The 18,591-nt window shown below is 48.1% G+C and overlaps 1 long non-coding RNA gene across 1 annotated transcript; it reads right to left on the bottom strand.

Moving 5' to 3' along the window:
- LOC120703699 lies at positions 1-2,246 on the bottom strand. Its single transcript, XR_005687156.1, has 3 exons — positions 2,043-2,246; positions 887-1,923; positions 1-771 (listed from the first exon to the last, which is right to left on the bottom strand). It is a non-coding gene; the product is annotated as an uncharacterized LOC120703699 (long non-coding RNA).
- Between the last annotated feature and the right edge of the window lie 16,345 nt (positions 2,247-18,591).

Here is an 18,591-nt window from a genome sequence, read left to right as displayed (position 1 = left end):
TAACTGATTGTACACCTTTTATTGCATAAATCACATAATATATAATATTTATATTTACAAGATTAAAATTACAAGATCAAAGCACGAGCTTTGAAACCCAAAAAAACAAATAACAGGTCTTACAAAAGGAAGAAGCACAAAAGAGCAAGAAACTACAGAAAAACTACAAAAACAAATAGTTTTGGCCTCTAGCATCCCTCCAGCCCAGAGCATGAACACACAATAACCGTAGCTCCAGGAAAGTGAACAATAATTGTGTTGGTTTGAAACAACATGAATGGTTTGATGAGAATTGGGATAATAATCTTGTTGGTTATTAGAAATGTATTTAGTAGAAGAGATGAAAAATATTTTTATCTGTCCAACCATGCTGCAATGCCGGACAAAAATCGATGTAGTACTTATTCCACTTTATGTACAGACATGAGTACAGGAGGGCATGAACAAAAATTAAAAAAAACATGATTTTCGTATTACCTCCATACCGCTGCGACCGCAGGTGAACACGCATGAATGTCGTCTGATGAAGGCGTCCATAGCAGTGGTAATGTATCCAACTCCTAGAGCATTGGACATGATGATTTAGCTTCTATTGAAGTAAATAACCAGGGTACACACCACTTCAAATTTGCGACCGAAAAGATCATGAAAATCCATTCACATGGGCATCCCTCCTAAATGCCTGGTAGATCATGGTGGGCTGCTACTTCTCCATCATCCCAGCGCTAGCGTTTGTTCACCATCTCCGATGATCCGCTAAGCACCATCATTCTGTCAAATGGCAGTTTATATGATAAGCCAAATCCACTAAAGAATACGGTTTTGACCACATGCCTGTACCATGAATGAATCACACATTTCTCTAGATAGTTAGCAGTATACATACCCTTGCACGGCGTTGTCCTCCTCCTTCCATTGCTGTATGGTGGTCCCGACAGTGACGCCACAACATGTGGAGGTGGGTGCGCATAGATATCTTCAGAACATTCATATAATGACAATATTTCTGAACACTCATTTGATAACTTTGAATATTTAGCCCTCGGTGAAAATAAGATCAAGATGAGATCCAGACATGATCAAAAACCAAAGAGGAACTATAATATTCTCAAGTGCATTTGCCTCAGATATATACTAAATTCAGAACCACCTATAGCACTATAATCTAGGAGCACCTACACGCTCAAAAGATACACGCCCCTTGAACATTCTGCCACACTATCTCAGCTTTAGGGGCTTTCGGATGGGCAACGGGGCTTCAGGAGCACCTATATGCACTATACATGATGTCCTTAAAAGGCAGGATTGCATGCTATTAGCACATCAGGGTAAAACTCTTGACATAATATGGACTGTTAGGGAAAAATCATGACTCATGATTATACTCAGAACTGATTTCACATGCATTTCAGAGTAGACCAATTTAAAGGCACTTGAATGAACAATCTGGACCAGTGAAGTACCAGAGATGTAGCATTATTGATTAATGAAAGTGTGATTGAATGTTAGAACAGATTTGTACAGATTTCTCGCTAATGTAGGGATTGGTCACCTTATTCCCTCCTTGTTCTCTCCAATTAATGTTGTCATTGAGATAGAATGTTCACCTAGAAGAACTATGTGACCTCCCATCGCTAATAACAAGAAGTCCCTACGTGACCTCGTTAGAAAAATCTGGACACTGCATTGATCATGATGCAATATCAAATCTCACATGCAAATAACACATCGACTGACCTTTGTGACTGACCTAGAGGACCAGTTTCCAGGTGGAGGTAACAGCGGTGCCAGCTCAGAATGAATCGCAGTAATTTGACGGCGGCAGGAAATCAATGTTTCAGGAGGCAATCCAGCGCAGCAGTACCGCCACGGCGATGGTGCGACGCCCTGGCCTATCTGGTTGGCCGGCCCCGCACCCAATTCCTGGCCGTCGTTCAAGGGACACAACATGAACAGTTGTTCGGATTTGCAAAACCAAGCCAATCGTGATGGATTTTGTTGCAAATAGGCAAAACGGAAAGAGGAGATGATGAAGAGCTCACTTGTGATCCTGGGATGTCGCAAGGATGAGTGCCGTCGATGTCCTCGCGGCCTGATCTCGATCTTGCGTCGGGCGGAACGGCACCTCCGGCGGCGGCCCCTGCACCTGCATGTTAGATACCAGAGGTAGCGGAAGTAGAATTCAGAGAAAGGAAGCAAGAACAGAGGAGGGCAAGAGGAATTTGGCGTCGAAGCCACAAGGACACCTTCTTTAGTTTGTTACAATAATGTTCATGTCCTCTCTCTCAACTCACCCTCTCCTTTAATTGCTCACTCACGTGAACCCTCAATGCTCAGGCCCATTCGTTGCCGGCGTAGTGGCGGTTGGGCTGAGCGGCCCGTTTACTCCTGCGCGGCCCAGTTGACGCGGATGGCGTCTGCTCATCAGAGTTGCTGACACTCCCCCGCCGATAACTACCTGCTTGTTCCAGAGCAGGTGCATGTGGAAATTGCTGACACAAGGAGTCCATATTCTCCCAGGTGGCCAAAGAGTCATCCATACCTGACCATTTCACCAGCACTTGGGCAGTCAACTTCACGCCATCAGGATGCATACGTTTGCCCAGAATCTTCTCAGGGATTTGAAGCCCATCAGAGTTAGCTGGAATGGCAGTCGGAGCTAAGGAAGAAGACACTGCCTTTTTAAGCTGAGACACATGGAAAACAGGGTGAATTTGAGAATGAGCTGGCAGCTGCAGTTTGTAAGCCACTTTGTCAATCTTTGCTATTACTGGAAAGGGCCCAAAGAACTTGTACGCAAGCTTTTGATTGGATTTGGGAGCCAAAGACGACTGCACATAAGGTTGTAATTTTAAGAAGACTTCATCTCCTACTTCAACAGATTTACAGAGCTTCAAAAGGGGACATATTCAAAGCAGAATGCCAGCTAGAGTTGTACCAAAACTCAGTCAAATATATCCAATCCACCCATTTGGAAGGGCAGCCATGCACAAAACACCTGAGATATTGTTCCACACACTGATTCACCCTTTCAGTTTGACCATCAGACTGGGGATGATACGCAGAACTCATTCTTAACTGAACATTAGCCATTTTGAACAATTCTTGCCAGAGGTGACTAGTAAAAACTTTATCACGATCAGAAATGATGGAAACAGGCATCCCATGCAATCTATAAATCTGTTGCATAAATGCTTTAGCAACTACTGCAGCTGTAAATGGGTGGCTCATGGGTATGAAGAGACTGAACTTGGAAAACTTGTCAACAATCACTAGAATACAGTTCTTGCCAGCTGATCGAGGTAATCCTTCTATAAAATCCATAGAAATCATTTGCCAAGCTGACTTGGGGATAGGCAGTGGTTCCAACAACCCAGGGTACTTGACCCTTTCGGACTTAGCTTGCTGACATATCTGACAAGAGGACACAAAAACCTGCACACTGTTCTTGAGGCCAGGCCAAGAAAATAGTTGTTTCACCCTCCTGTAAGTGACAGGAATTCCAGAATGTCCCCCAACTGCAGAGCCATGAAGAGCCTGCAACACCTTATGGTGTAATGCAGTATTGGATCCCAACCAAATTCTGTTTTTAAACTTGGTTAGACCACCTTCCAATGTAAAGTGTGGTACTGCTGAAGGAGAAACTGCAAGCTTAGACAGTGACTGAATGGCAACTGGATCAGTAGTATAACTATGTAATTTCCTCACACCACTGTGGTACTGAAGCTGAAATAGCCATACATGTGACAGAGTCATGAGCCCTTCTGGACAAGGCGTCAGCCACTCTATTCTCAGAACCTTTCTTATAAATTATTTTGTACTGCAAACCCAACAATTTAGTGAATACTTTCTGTTGCCAAGCAATGTTCAACCTCTGTTCACTCAAGTGAATCAAGCTCTTTTGATCAGTGAAAATAACAAATTCCTGGTGCAGCAAATAAGATCTCCACTGTTCAATGGCCATTAAAATAGCCAAGTACTCTTTCTCGTAAGTGAAAGACCCTGAGTTTTAGGCCCTAAGAGTCGACTGATAAAGACCAAGGGATGACCATCTTGCAACAAAACAGCTCCAATCCCGTTCTGACAAGCATCAGTTTCTATGCAAAAGGGTTTGTGAAAATTGGGCAAGGTGAGAACGGGAGCAGTGACAAGAGCTTGCTGTAAAGTGGCAAAAGCAGTCTGCTGGTCCTGATTCCACACAAACAAACTATGTTTCTTGAGTAAGTATGTTAATGGCTTAGCAATTACTACAAAATTCTTCACAAACCGCCTGTAGTAGCCAGCAAGCCCCAGAAAGCTACGTAATTCCTTGACATTAGTTGGAGAAGGCCAATACAGAATAGCTTCCACCTTTGTCGGGTCAGTAGCAACCCCTTATTCACTGATGATGTGTTCCAAATACGAGATTTGTCTTTGAGCAAAATTACACTTGGACAACTTCACATGCTATTTGCCAGCAGCCAATAAAGAGAGCACTTGCTTAAGATGGAAAATATGGTCCTGGAAAGAGACACTATATACCAGAATATCATCAAAGAAAACAATGACACATTTTCTCAGGAGTGGTGCCAAAACAGTGTTCATTGCTCCCTGAAAGGTGCCAGGTCCACCACATAACCCAAAAGCCATCACTCTAAACTCAAAGTGTCCACTGTGGGTCTGAAAAGCAGTCTTGTATTCTTCCCCAGTTTTAAGTCTGATTTGATGATATCCAGCCCATAAATCAAGAATAGAAAACCAACTAGCACCATACAGTTCATCCATTAATTGGTCAAACACAGGTATGGGAAACTGACCCCTGACAATCAAGGCATTCAGGTACCTATAATCAACACAGAATCGCCATGACCCATCCTTTTTCTTGACTAGAAAAATAGGTGAAGAGAAGGGAGATGAACTTGGCTGAATAATCCCTTGATTCAACATGTCAGCCACTTGACGCTCAATCTCCTCTTTGAGTGCAGGAGGGTAATGATAGGGCCGTACATTAATTGGTCTGGCACCAGCTACCAAAGGTATAGTGTGATCACATTCCCTTGATGGTGGTAACTTAGTGGGCGTAGAGAAGACCACCTCAAAATCAGTAAGTAACTGTTTGATTTCAGGAGACAAGTCGGGTTGTGTAGACTGGTTGTCCTGAAGCTGAACTGACAATAACTCCACCATCAATTCTTCTGGAGGATGAGCAGTAATGCCCTGCAACAATACTGAGGACCCTTGATGAGGAATAAGCATCCATTTGCTCCCCCAATGAACCTTCATGGGACTGAACTTTTCTAGCCAATCCATGCCTAACACCATATCATAAGATTGAAGAGACAAAACTCTGAAATCTTGAGAAAAAGAGTGACCCTGCATTATCCAAGTACAAGCTGGGACAAGAGCTGAACAATGCATAAGGTCACCATTTGCCACTTTCACTTGAACATCCACAGGCTATACTGACATGCTGGACAATTGCTTGAATACGTACTCACTAAGAAAAGAATTAGTACTGCTAGAATCAACCAAAAATTGAATGTTCATGCCTTGAAGTGTGCCTAGCAACTGCAAGGTTTTGGGCCCTTCCTTGCCTGAAATAGCATCTGCAGAAATGGCCATACAAAGATGCAGTTCAGATTGAATGTCGATGTGTGAAGAATTACCATCATGGTCACCCAAATTGAATAATTCCCACACTTCTTCCATAGCGTGCAGTTGTACAGTAGTGGCACAACGGTGGTCTCGGCTCCACTTTTCAGCACACTTGTCACAAAGACCCTTGGCTCGCCGATAAGGCCTCAGAGCAATCAACTTCTCTGCAGGTGATTGGCCCGAGCCATAACTCGTCTTGGCATCAGCCAGTTTACTGAACTTTTCTGTGGATGGAGGAGGTGGTAGTGGTTGAGGGCCTTTGGGTGATTGCCTGGTCCAGAAACCATTGTCAGGACGACGATAATCACGTTTCTTGGTCTGCTTGGCCATCTCGTCCTGCAAAAGGGCCAAGGAGCAAGCAGTATCCAAGGAAGATGGACGTTGAACAGCAATAACAGACTTGATGTCATCTTTCAGACCATCTACAAAACGAGTGGTAAAGCACAAAGCGTCGGGTGGAGAGTCATAAGCAGTGAGTTGATCAACCAAACCCGAAAAACGCTCTACATACTCAGCCACAGTACTAGTTTGTCTAATGTGGAAAAGCTGACGCAACAACAACTCATGCTGATCACGGCCGAAGCGATCATGAACAGCTTTGCAAAAATTCAGGCCACTCAATGTGTTTAAGTAGTTTTTCAATAGACTGGATCCAGCGACCAGCTGAATCCGTGCAATGGTAAGCAGCCAAACCCACCCACTCCGAGGCTCGACATGGTACATCTCAAGGTAGTGCTCCACCCATGAAATCCACAACTGGGAATTCTCCCCATCAAAGGGAAATTTAACTTTGGCAATTTGCCTGTGGATGACTTGTGTGCCTTATGACCACGAGACCGAGCCAAGGAAGACTCATAAGCCGACCCATGAAACTGAGAACGTGGAGGTGGTTGTGGAGGGGGGATGGAAATTGAGCGTACCCTTGACCGGGGGATGAAGTACGGTCGTGACGGACCCGTATCCATCCTCCCGGTGAGTGTTGTCATGGCGGTGCCCACGTGGCCAGTCGGTTGGTACTCCGGCAGGTGGAACGCCGACAGCCGAGGGAGAGGACGCGACGATGCCGTGAGCAGTCGCCGGGTTCTCCAGTGCGGAACGATCGAAGTGCTTGTTCAACTTCTTCAGTTCCAACTTGATGTCGTCCATGGATCCGTCGACCCCGGGACGCCAATCCTGCATCTCGCCAACGGCTTTCTCCAGGACGACGACGCGTGCCTCTTGCGCCGCCTTCAGATCTGAGAGCTGCTACTCCCAAATCACGTCCCTGTCGGAGAGACGATTTGAAGCATCCCCTCATAAGAGAAGACTTAAATGTGTTACAAACATCAGTCCCAGAAGGCTGATGACACATTTATTACATCAGATGGTTCATTACCGTACAACTCTATGCGGTAGTGAGCAGAGAAGCGCTACTATCGCGAGGATTACAATCCACACACACGCAACGATATTAAATATAAAAAGAAGGTCATCAGAGTCTTGCGCCATACGGTATCTCCTGCGGGTGACCCTAATCCACAGGCAAGGCTGGGTGCAAGACGGTACCCCTACTCAACGTCGCCAAGTACAACGTCTGGATCTTTTTCTGTAGAAATAAAGAATGGGGTGAGTACAAACATACTTAGCAAGTCCAACCACACCCACGGAGGGGGTATAAACAGAGTATAATGCACATGGTAATTCAAGGATAAAGTTAAGGCTTACTTTTGCGGAAAGCAATCTTTTATGCAAGGGTTTATTTGAAAGAAAATATTTCCAAAACCAGTTTTCTTGTACCGAGTAACACGAAGGGTTGATCCACGCAGGATCCCAGTTTTAAGCTGCTACCGGACTCCTCATCCGCCGTAGCACACGGCACAACTGCCGGACACATTTCCAAAACAACTCACGCCAACCCATCCCATAGTAAACACTAGTTATGTGACCACACCGTAACTCGCCCAGTACCGTGGGCACGGCTATTCGAATAGGTTTTAACTCTACAGAGGTGTGCAACTTTACCCACAAGCGGGGTACCGCAACTCGATCACCTTAGTGTCGGTGCAGATCCCAACAAAGCCATTACCCACCTTAGCTAGACCTGACTAGCCATCACGGGATGCACCAAGGGGTCATTGACCTATCACAGAGGTTTTAACCGGGGCATAAGTCACACAGAGCTAATCCCTTCTCCTTGATCACCCGTTGCTCTCAGCTCTCCTGATGGCTATCAGACTAACTAGTGGGGTATATGCTAAGCCGTTGCCCATTCAACGATCGAGTGGTTTGCACGATAGTGGAGTTAGGTGAGATGACACACCAACTCAGTCCTTAATTGTGACAAGATGGATATCTCCCTTCCTTACTCTGCCACACAGGCACAAGCACACCAATCGGCAAATCACACAGAAATGCCATCCATCCCGTCTAAACTTATCTTTCAAAAATTCCACTTTTATCCCTTCCCACACACGCACACATTTTCTTTATAAAACAAGTTGTATTGTGTATAAGATCCTAAGCATTCTAGCAGCGATTAACGTCCAAACAAAATACATTCAGACATTAATCTAGGTGGTCAAGGAATGGGCATAACAAATCAAGGGGTGGCTATCCAACCGTGTTTTCAGCAGGCAAAACATATGCAATTTTGTAAAATAGGCCAATAGGTTGTGTTTATAAAAACTGGGACAAAACATGCATCAAAGGATGTGATTGAACTTGCCGTCTTCAAAGCCTTCGGGGAGGTCCTGATTGAAGCACTGTCCTTCGGGCTCGGGGTCGCGGAACTGGTCCTCGTTTGCTGGTTCACAGTACTACTCGTCAACGGGCTCTCCTTCGTTCATACCGTAGTCTATGACGCATACAAACAAACACACAATCAAGAAAAAGCAATAAAAGTTTTATCGTTGAGCTCGAATCGGAAATAAATAATATATGGAGTTCGGAGTAATATCTTTGGGTGGTTTCCTAATGGCATGGTCAAAACTATGTTATGAGAGGCGTAATAAAGTTTTGGGTTGATTTGAAACTGTTTGGCGCATGAAATGATAAGTTAATGAGTGTTTAGGGCCTAAACGAGGGGCCAGGTACTTGTTTGTAAATAGTAAAAGAGCCTGATTAGAATTTCGAGAGTTGTTTGGGTCATTTTGGAAAATAATAAGGTTTTATTTATAAATGTGTTTATATGATGGAGGAGTTATTTGGGAAAATAATAAAAGAGAACGTTTAATTTGAAAAAGGGTCAAAGGTGGAGGGGCTCTTTACATAATAGAGGAAAGGGGGAGGGGGTGATGTGCAAAAGCGCCCTGTTTCCTACCTCCCTCGCGTTGAGGAACAGGGGAGGGGAACGGCGCTCGCCGTCGGCGACTAATCCGGCCGTCCGGGCCATGGCGGCGGCCGGGAGCGAGCGGGAAAGGGAGAGGGAGTCGTGGTGGGTCGATTCCCCCACTTGATTTGGGTGGAGGTGGCCTATGGAGGCGCGACCATGGTGGTGGGTGGCGGCCGGCTCTGGTGTTCGCGGTGGCGGCACTGCGGAGCTTGGCAACGGCCGGGGTTAGGGGGAGGAGCACGAGGGAGTCTCGGGGAGTTGATTCCCCCGCTCACCTTGGGTGATGGCGGCCCGTGGGCGGCTCTCCACGGCGGCGGGTGGAGCTCGACGACTGTGGTGGTGGCGGCGGCGCTGGAAGCTCGGAGGGAAAGCTAGGATCGGTGGTGTGGCTCGTGGTGGTGAGTGTGGCGCTCGGAGGCTCTTTATAACCGAGGAAAGGCGGTGAGTGGCGGGGTGCGTCCGTGGCGGCCGACGAGCGGCGCGGAGTGCCTTAATGGCGATGCGGCACAGCGGCGACGTGACCGCTCAGGCAGGCGGCGAGCGGGGCCGGTGGCACTGTGCTGCTGGACGGCGGAGGGCGCGGCGAGCAGTGCCGCTCGCGTCGCGCGTGGGCGTGCACAGGGGCAGTCGGCAGCGGGGCGGGGCATGCACGTGGGCTCTGCTCGCGGGCTCGGGCGTCGAGGCAGGCAAGCGGTAAGCGGCGCGGCGGTGATGGCGTATTTGTGGCACGTGGCGTGGGCAGGCGGCAGGGCCTGGACGCGCGCGCGGGCGGTGCGGCGTCGCGGCTCGGCGCGCAGAGCGCCGCGTGCGCGCGTGCGCGTGTGGCGCATGGAGGGGAGCGCGGCGCACGGGGCAGGCGAGCAGGGGCAGGCCGGGAGCGGGGCGTGCGGAGCAGGGTCAGCGGGCAGCTTGCTCGCGGGAGGCGAAGGGGAGTCGGGCCGGGCCGGGCCGGGCCGGGCGTGCGGAGCAGGGCAGGCCGGGCTGAGCCGCGCTCGGGGAAGGAGAGAGGGAGGGGAGGAAGGAGAGAGGAAATGAAAAGAAGAAAAGAAAACAGAAAATGGGAACAAGAAAAAGAAAAAGAAAAGGAGGAGAGGGAGATGGAGAGATTCGCGCTGCGATCGCGGCGCCTGGTCGGCCACGCGCGGCGTCGGGCACACGTGCGCGGTAGGGCGCAACGCGCGGGTTGAGGGCGAATAGGGTGGTGGATTCAGATGTCGTGGTCGGGTCTTTCTAAGATCGGGAGATCAGGCGGGAAAATGGTTTGAGCCCAGCGACGAAAAACTTTTTAAACCATTTTAGCGTGTGATTTATTTCGGTGGATTTTGGGATGTTACAAACCTACCCCACTTAAAATGAATCTCGTCCTCGAGATTCGGCTGGCTCCTAAACAGATGGGGAAACTCCTCCTTCAGAGCATCTTCGCGTTCCCACGTCGCCTCTTCTACTCCATGTCTGCTCCACTGGACTCTGCAAATCCATATTTCGGAGTTTCTTGTTCTCCTGGTTACAGTATCCAGAATCTTGACCGGTATCTCCTGATATCGCAAGTCTGGCTGTAGATCTATTGCTTCTATTGGCACGTGTTCTGCCTCGGGTACCTTTAAACATCTTCTTAATTGCGAGACATGAAACACCGGGTGTATATCCGACATTTCTTCCGGTAGCTCCTGACGGTACGCTACTGCTCCGACTTTCCTCAGAACTCGGTACGGTCCAATGTACTGAGGGGCCAACTTTCCTTGTATCTGAAATCTTCGAGTTCCTCGGATGGGTGAAACCTTGAGATACACGAAATCTCCTGGGTTGAAACTTATTTCCCGTCTTTTCTTGTCCGTGTAGCTCTTCTGTCGAGACTGGGCTGCTTTCAGCTTTTCTCTAATCTCGGAAACTCTTTCTTCAACTTCTTTTATAAGTGCGGGTCCAACTAAGGCCCGTTCTCCAACTTCTGACCACATTAGGGGAGTTCTACACTTTCTCCCGTAAAGAGCTTCGAACGGTGACATGCCCAAGCTTGCTTGGTAGCTGTTGTTGTATGAAAATTCTGCATAAGGTAAACTCTGCTCCCAATCCTTGCCATAGGTAAGGACACATGCTCTCAACATATCTTCCATGATCTGATTCACCCTTTCTATCTGGCCATCCGTCTGCGGGTGCTAAGCGGAGCTGAAATCCAACTTGGTTCCCATGGCTTTATGCAGACTTTTCCAGAATCTAGAGGTGAACTAGGTCCCTCTATCTGAAACAATTCTGCTAGGCACACCATGCAACTTTACTATGTTTTCCACATAAAGCTTTGCTAGCTTTTCTCCACCGTAGTTTGTTCGTACGGGTATGAAATGGGCCAACTTAGTGAGTCGGTCCACTATTACCCATACGGAGTCGTGTCCTTTCTGGGTCCTGGACAAACCCACTACAAAATACATTTCCATCTCATCCCATTTCCAAACCGGGATGGGTAGGGGTTGCAACAGCCCTGCTGGCTTCTGATGTTCGGCCTTGATCCTTTGACAAGTATCACAACGGGCGACAAACCGTGAAATGTCCGCCTTCATCCCGTTCCACCAATATTTTTGTTTTAAGTCTATATACATTTTGGTGGATCCTAGGTGAATGGAGTATGCCGAGTTGTGAGCTTCATCCATGATTATTTGCCTGAAGTCTCCTTTCTGGGGCACACAAACTCTATCCTTATACCATAAGGTTCCCCTATTATCCACCCTAAAATCTGGTGTCTTATTTTCTCCAGTCTGCCTCCGGAGTTCCATCAGCCCCTTGTCCGAACTTTGTGCCTTTCTGATTCTGTTCTCTAGTGTGTATTGGACATCCAGCACTTGGCTGGAACCTCGAGGAACAATGTGCACATTCAATCGTGCCATTTCCTCTCGCAGGTGATCCTCCTTGGGTCCATAGGATTTCCGGCTGAGGGCATCAGCTACCACGTTTGCTTTTCCGGGGTGGTAATGAATTTCCAAATTATAATCCTTAACCAATTCCAGCCATCTTCTTGGCCTTAAGTTCAAATCCGGCTGGGTGAAGATATACTTCAGGCTCTTATGGTCAGTATAAACCTCGCACTTATTTCCAATCAAATAATGCCTCCAAATTTTAAGTGCGTGCACTACGGCTGCAAGTTCCAGATCATGGTTTGGATAATTCTGCTCATGAGGCCTGAGCTGGTGGGAAGCATATGTGACGACTTTCCCATCTTGCATGAGTACACAATCCAATCCTTGTCGGGATGCATCACAATAGATGACAAAATCCCGATGAATGTCCGGTAGGGTCAGCACTGGGGCGGTTGTCAACCTTTTCTTCAATTCTTGAAAACTCCTCTCACATGACTCTGTCCAGGTGAATTTCTTCTCCTTCTTGAGCAGCGCTGTCATGGGCCGGGCTATCTTGGAAAATCCTTCAATGAATCTCCGATAATACCCAGCTAATCCGAGAAAACTTCTGATCTCACTGACGTTGGTCGGTTGCTGCCAGTTGGAGACTGCTTCGACCTTCTCGGGGTCCACTGCTACTCCTTCTGCGGTCAGAATATGACAAAGGAAAGCTACTTTCTCCAGCCAGAATTCAAATTTGCTGAATTTGGCATATAGCCTGCGTACTCTTAATTTTTCCAGAACTACTCTCAGGTGTTGCTCGTGCTCCTGGACACTCTTTGAGTAAATAAGTATGTCGTCGATGAAGACTACGACAAACTTATCTAACTCATCCATAAATATCTTGTTCATGAGGTTCCTGAAATAAGCAGGGGCATTTGTGAGTCCAAAGGACATCACAGTGAACTTAAATTGCCCGTATCGGGTGACAAAGGCTGTCTTTGGGATGTCGCTCTCTCTAATCTTGAGCTGAAAATATCCTAACCTTAGATCAATCTTGGAGAAGTACTTGGCCCCTTTCAATTGATCGAAAAGGTCATCAATCCTGGGGAGGGGGTACTTATTCTTAATGGTGACTTCGTTTAGCGCCCGGTAATCCACACACAACCTCATACTCCCATTTTTCTTCTTGAGAAACAGGACTAGGGCTCCCCAAGGCGACGAGCTTGGTCTGATGAAGCCGATTCGTTGTAACTCTTCCAGCTGCTTCTTTAATTCTACCAATTCAGAGGCTGCCATCCTATAGGGTCTCTTGGCTATAGGGGCGGTTCCAGGGACAAGGTCGATGACAAACTCTATATCCCTATCTGGTGGCATCCCAAGGAGTTCTTCCGGGAAAACATCTGGGTACTCATTTACCACTGGGACTTCTTCTAAGGACTTGGCTTCCATGTTAAACACCATCGGGTCTGATCCTCTTACCCGGGTATGGCAGGTTACTTGTACTCCTTCCGGGTTTGTCAGGTGTACCACCTTGTCCGTACAACCTATGAGGCCATTGTGTCGGCTTAACCAGTCCATTCCAAGGATCACGTCTATTCCCTTGGACTTTAGTACTACTAAGTCTGCTAAAAATTCTAGCCCACTTAAATTGATCCTTACCCGCAGACAACCTAGTTGACACTTGATGTCACCTCCAGGCGTCCGGGTTATTAGGGGTGTTTTTAGTAGTACTGTGGGTATTTTGTGCTTTTCCACAAAACTCGAGGATATGAATGAGTGTGATGCTCCAGAATCAAATAACACTGTTGCAAGAGCTGAGCTGACTAGGTACTCACCGAGCACTACGCCCTGAGCTCCTTGAGCCTCCTGTGCGTTGATATGGTTGATGCGGGCTCGTCCAAATGACTACTGGGGCTGCCTCATCTGCTGACTATTGTTGTTGGCGTTGCTGTTGTTGCGGATGGGCACTCGGTTGGCACCTGACAGAACTGGCCTTGGTCCATTCACTGTATTGGAGAAGGCTGATGTAGCCGGCTTGTTCTTGGCATATGGGCAGTTGGCAATGAAATGCCCTGTCTCTCGGTAGTTGAAACAGACCCTAGCATTGCTGTTGTTGGTGGTGACCTGGTTTGCATTGCTCTGTAGGGCCTTCATGGTGTTCTGGCTCCGGAACTGCGTGTTAGAGGCTTGTGGGCTTGTCACTTGATATTGAGTCCTATATTGCATTGGAGCCTGATACCTTGGTGCAGTATAGTTGAAGCTTCTTGGTTTCTGGAAGCGATCCTGCTGGCGGGACTTGCTTTCCAGAAACTTACGCTTGTTATCTTTCCTCTCATCATTTTTGGCCCTCTCTGTAAGAATAGCCTTGTTCATCAGGGTGTTGAAATCCGGGTAGGTCTGTGGAGTAAGTAAGGTCCGGAGTTCTGGGTTTAATCCTTTCTTGAATATATCCTGCTTCTTTTCATCGTCATTCACCTCTTCTGGGGCATATCGGGCCAACTCCATGAACTGATGGGTGTACTCTTCCACCGACATGCTTCCCTGCTGCAGAGCGCGGAACTCATCCGCCTTGCGCTTCATGGTGGCCGAGGGGATATGATATCGGAGGAATTCCTTCACAAATTCCTTCCAGGTGATGGTGGAGGCATCTTCGGCGGCGGCACAGTAATTCTCCCACCAGGCTAAGGCAGTCCCGGTGAGTTGGTGTGCTGCCAGCAGGACTTTGTCTCAGTCCTGACACTTGAACGGCTCGAGCTTCCTCTGAATCGCACGTAGCCAATCGTCTGCATCCAAGGGGTTGCTGGATCCGGCAAAGGTGGGCGGCTTGGTCCTCAGAAAAGCCGTCAGCTTGTCATTCATGGTTTGTCCTCGTGGCTGCTTGTTGACAAGGGCATTGGCCAGTGTTTCTAGGATGAGGGTCTGATTGTGGATTATTTGTGCCAGGTCCCCGATGGGTGGAGGTGGTGGCAGTGGCACTTCTCCTTGATTCTCTCCTCGGTTCTGACTCACTTCCTGTTCATCTTGGATAGGGTTCTGTCCATTAGGCTGCACTCCCGTGCCAGCGACGGCTGGGTTCCGAATGCGGGAGGCCCTCGTAACGCTTTGGGAGGCCATCTGTAAATTGGGTAGAGTTTTTGTGAGATTGAGATTAAGTGATGTTTAAGTTATTTAATTCGAAATTTTGAAAAGGCAGAATTTATCTTCTGCCGAAGCACACAACTAACAAGCACACAAACATGGCAAACAACAAGCACACACAACTTTATTACTGCAAAGGAGGGTACAACGCGGGGCAAGGCTAAAACACGTACTACACGTTCGGGTACAGGTTCATACTTAAGGGTACAACTTAAGCCAAGGGCTTGGGAGGGTACAACACTAGGTCGTCGTCGGACATCCTACTCGCGAAGCGAGCCTTCTTCTGGGGCGGAACGTGCTTCCAGGGGAACAGACAACTCACCCTCTTCTATATTTCCGTTTTCCAGGGGTTGCGCAGTAGCTTCTCTTTCGACGGCGGCAGTAGGCCCTTCGGGGTTCTCGGGTTGGGCTTGTGGGGTTATCACGAGTGGCCCCCATTCTATGACAGGTGTCCCGAGTAGAACTTGGTTTTCCCCAATTGCCGAGACTGGGGTTCCACTTCTGGTCCATTCTTGCATACGCCGGTCTCGGGCTTGCCTGAGGCTCTCCTGAGCAACTGCTTCGCTGCTGACCGCGGCTGTGGCTCTTGCCTCGGCTTGGGCTGCTCGTACCTGTTGCAGTCTCACCGCGAGCTCTGCTTGCTCGGCTCGATGGGTCTGCTCCCTCAGAATGTTGGCTTGCTCGTCAAAGAGCTGATCCAAGGCGGCTAGGTAGGTAGCCACTTGGTACAGAGGGTCCTCTTCATGGCGGCGCCGTTCCAGACTTCTCATGCGTGCTTCCCAAATTGGGGTTCTGATGGCCGACGGAAAGAACCTCATTGGCGTGGGGGCTAGGTGTTCTTCAAAAATCCGGCACAGGTAATAGAGTGCCTTTCTAATGGCCAAGGGATAGGTGTCTTGGTGCCTAAACCCCGTAGCGGTCACTCTCCAAGGCTGGATGTCGGGGTAGCGATCATTCCTGGTGATGACCAGGATCACCCTGCAGCGGAGGGTACCATGGTGCTCGTACTCTCTGCTGTAGTACCTTGGGCGTTCCGTAACGCCAAGGCTCTCCAGGGCATTGATCAACAGGCTGGGGAAGCCAGGTGCAGCTTGGCAATTGCCCTGGGTCCATCCTTCCTCAGCCATCTGAAAACAAAGATAGGGTGAATAAACTTGCACAATTATTTGGGGTACACAAAGGGAGTAGATGATATTTATTATTGCAACATGGTGGGATACAGACTTCATGGATACACGATTATTTGGGCAAAGGTTCTAGCTTGGGGTGCTACTCCTATCATGGGGATTCTTCCTCGATCCTAAGAGGGCGCTTCTTCAGTGGAAGACACTGATCCATCACGTCATCTTCGGTCTGAGTACCTTTATCCCAATGGATTTCTTCGGGTTCTTCTTTTTTAGTCTGAGTGCCTATGTCCCAATGGGTTTCTTTGGGTGCTTCTTCTTCTTCCTCTATCCACCCACCTATTCCTCTGCGAGCCACGTACTCTTGCAATCGGGCTTGGAGAGTGGCTAGGGAATTCTCGGCGCGTGTGGCTCTTGTCTGTTGTTCTTCTAGTTCTGCCTCACACTCTTCCATTTGGGCTTGGAGAGTGGCTAGGGAATACTCGGCGCGCGCGGCTCTTGTCCGTTGTTCATCCAACTCCTGGGTTGCCTTTTCTGCTCTGTGGACCTGTTGCTTCAGTTGTGCCGCTTGTTCGCGGTAGAGCTCATCCAGGCCAGTGAGATAGATGGATAGGTGGGAGACCGTATCTTCTAGGTCTTCTTCTTCTCTTCCAAGTCCTCTCATCTGGGCAATCCATGTGCGTCCTCTTCCTTCAGTCGGCGGGAAAAATCCCATAGGAGTCCGCTGAAGGTGGTGCCTGTAGATCACGCGTAGACGTCGCAGGGCTTTGCGGGCGGCTTTTCGATAGGTGTCCGGAAAGCGAAAACCAGTGGTGGAGATGAACCAGGGATCCACATCAGGGTAGCGGGTGCTCTTTCCCACGAAGACCATCAGGTCGCACCGAAGAGTGCCCTTGGAGTCGTACTCCCGGTAGGCATACTCTGGTGGGTCCGCAACTCCGATGCGTTCCAGGCTGAGTATCAACAACTTAGGAAGGCCGGGCTCTGCGTGACAGATTCCGCCAATCCATCCATTGTCAGCCATCTGGAACAGGGCAAGAACCAGTGGTGAGTGTTTGTGTGAAAGAAGGAAAAAAAGTTCTAGTGTCAAAGGGCCAGAAAAAGGGTTTCGCTCCTAGGGTCACGTCCCACGGTGAATCTACGGCTCTGATACCACCTGAAGCATCCCCTCATAAGAGAAGACTTAAATGTGTTACAAACATCAGTCCCAGGAGGCTGATGACACATTTATTACATCAGATGGTTCATTACTGTACAACTCTATGCAGTAGTGAGCAGAGAAGCGCTACTATCGCGAGGATTACAATCCACACACACACGCAACGATATTAAATATAAAAAGAAGGTCATCAGAGTCTTGCGCCATACGATATCTCTTGCGGGTGACCCTAATCCACAGGCAAGGCTGGGTGCAGGACGGTACCCCTACTCAACGTCGTCAGGTACAAAGTCTGGATCTTTTTCTGTAAAGATAAAGAATGGGGTGAGTACAAACGTACTCAGCAAGTCCAACCACACCCACGGAGGGGGTATAAACAGAGTATAATGCACATGGTAATTCAAGGATAAAGTTAAGGCTTACTTTTGCGGAAAGCAATCTTTTATGCAAGGGTTTATTTGAAAGAAAATATTTCCAAAACCAGTTTTCTTGTACCGAGTAACACGAAGGGTTGATCCACGTAGGATCCCAGTTTTAAGCTGCTACCAGACTTCTCATCCGCCGTAGCACACGGCACAACTGCCGGACACATTTCCAAAACAACTCACGCCAACCCATCCCATAGTAAACACTAGTTATGTGACCACACCATAACTCGCCCAGTACCGTGGGCACGGCTATTCGAATAGGTTTTAACTCTGCAGAGGTGTGCAACTTTACCCACAAGCGGGGTACCGCGACTCGATCACCTTAGTATCGGTGCAAATCCCAACAAAGCCATTACCCACCTTAGCTAGACCTGACTAGCCATCACGGGATGCACCAAGGGGTCATTGACCTATCACAGAGGTTTTAACCGGGGCATAAGTCACATAGAGCTAATCCCTTCTCCTTGATCACCCGTTGCTCTCAGCTCTCCTGATGGCTATCAGATTAATTAGTGGGGTTTATGCCAAGCCGTTGCCCATTCAACGGTCGAGTGGTTTGCACGATAGTGGATTTAGGTGAGATGACACCCCAACTCGGTCCTTAATTGTGACAAGATGGATATCTCCCTTCCTTCCTCTGCCACACAGGCACAAGCACACCAATAGGCAAATCACATAGAAATGCCATCCATCCCGTCTAAACTTATCTTTCGAAAATTCCACTTTTATCCCTTCCCACACACGCACACATTTTCTTTATAAAACAAGTTGTATTGTGTATAAGATCCTAAGCGTTCTAGCAGCGATTAACGTCCAAACAAAACACATTCAGACATTAATCTAGGTGGTCAAGGAATGGGTATAACAAATCAAGTGGTGGCTATCCAACCGTGTTTTTAGCAGGCAAAACATATGCAATTTTGTAAAACATGCCAATAGGTTGTGTTTATAAAAACTGGGACAAAACATG

Source organism: Panicum virgatum, chromosome 4K (assembly GCF_016808335.1).
Source record: "Panicum virgatum strain AP13 chromosome 4K, P.virgatum_v5, whole genome shotgun sequence".
Taxonomy (NCBI): domain Eukaryota; kingdom Viridiplantae; phylum Streptophyta; class Magnoliopsida; order Poales; family Poaceae; genus Panicum; species Panicum virgatum.
The sequence above is the reverse complement of the archived record's forward strand: the minus strand, read 5'-3'. Positions and strand labels throughout refer to the sequence as shown.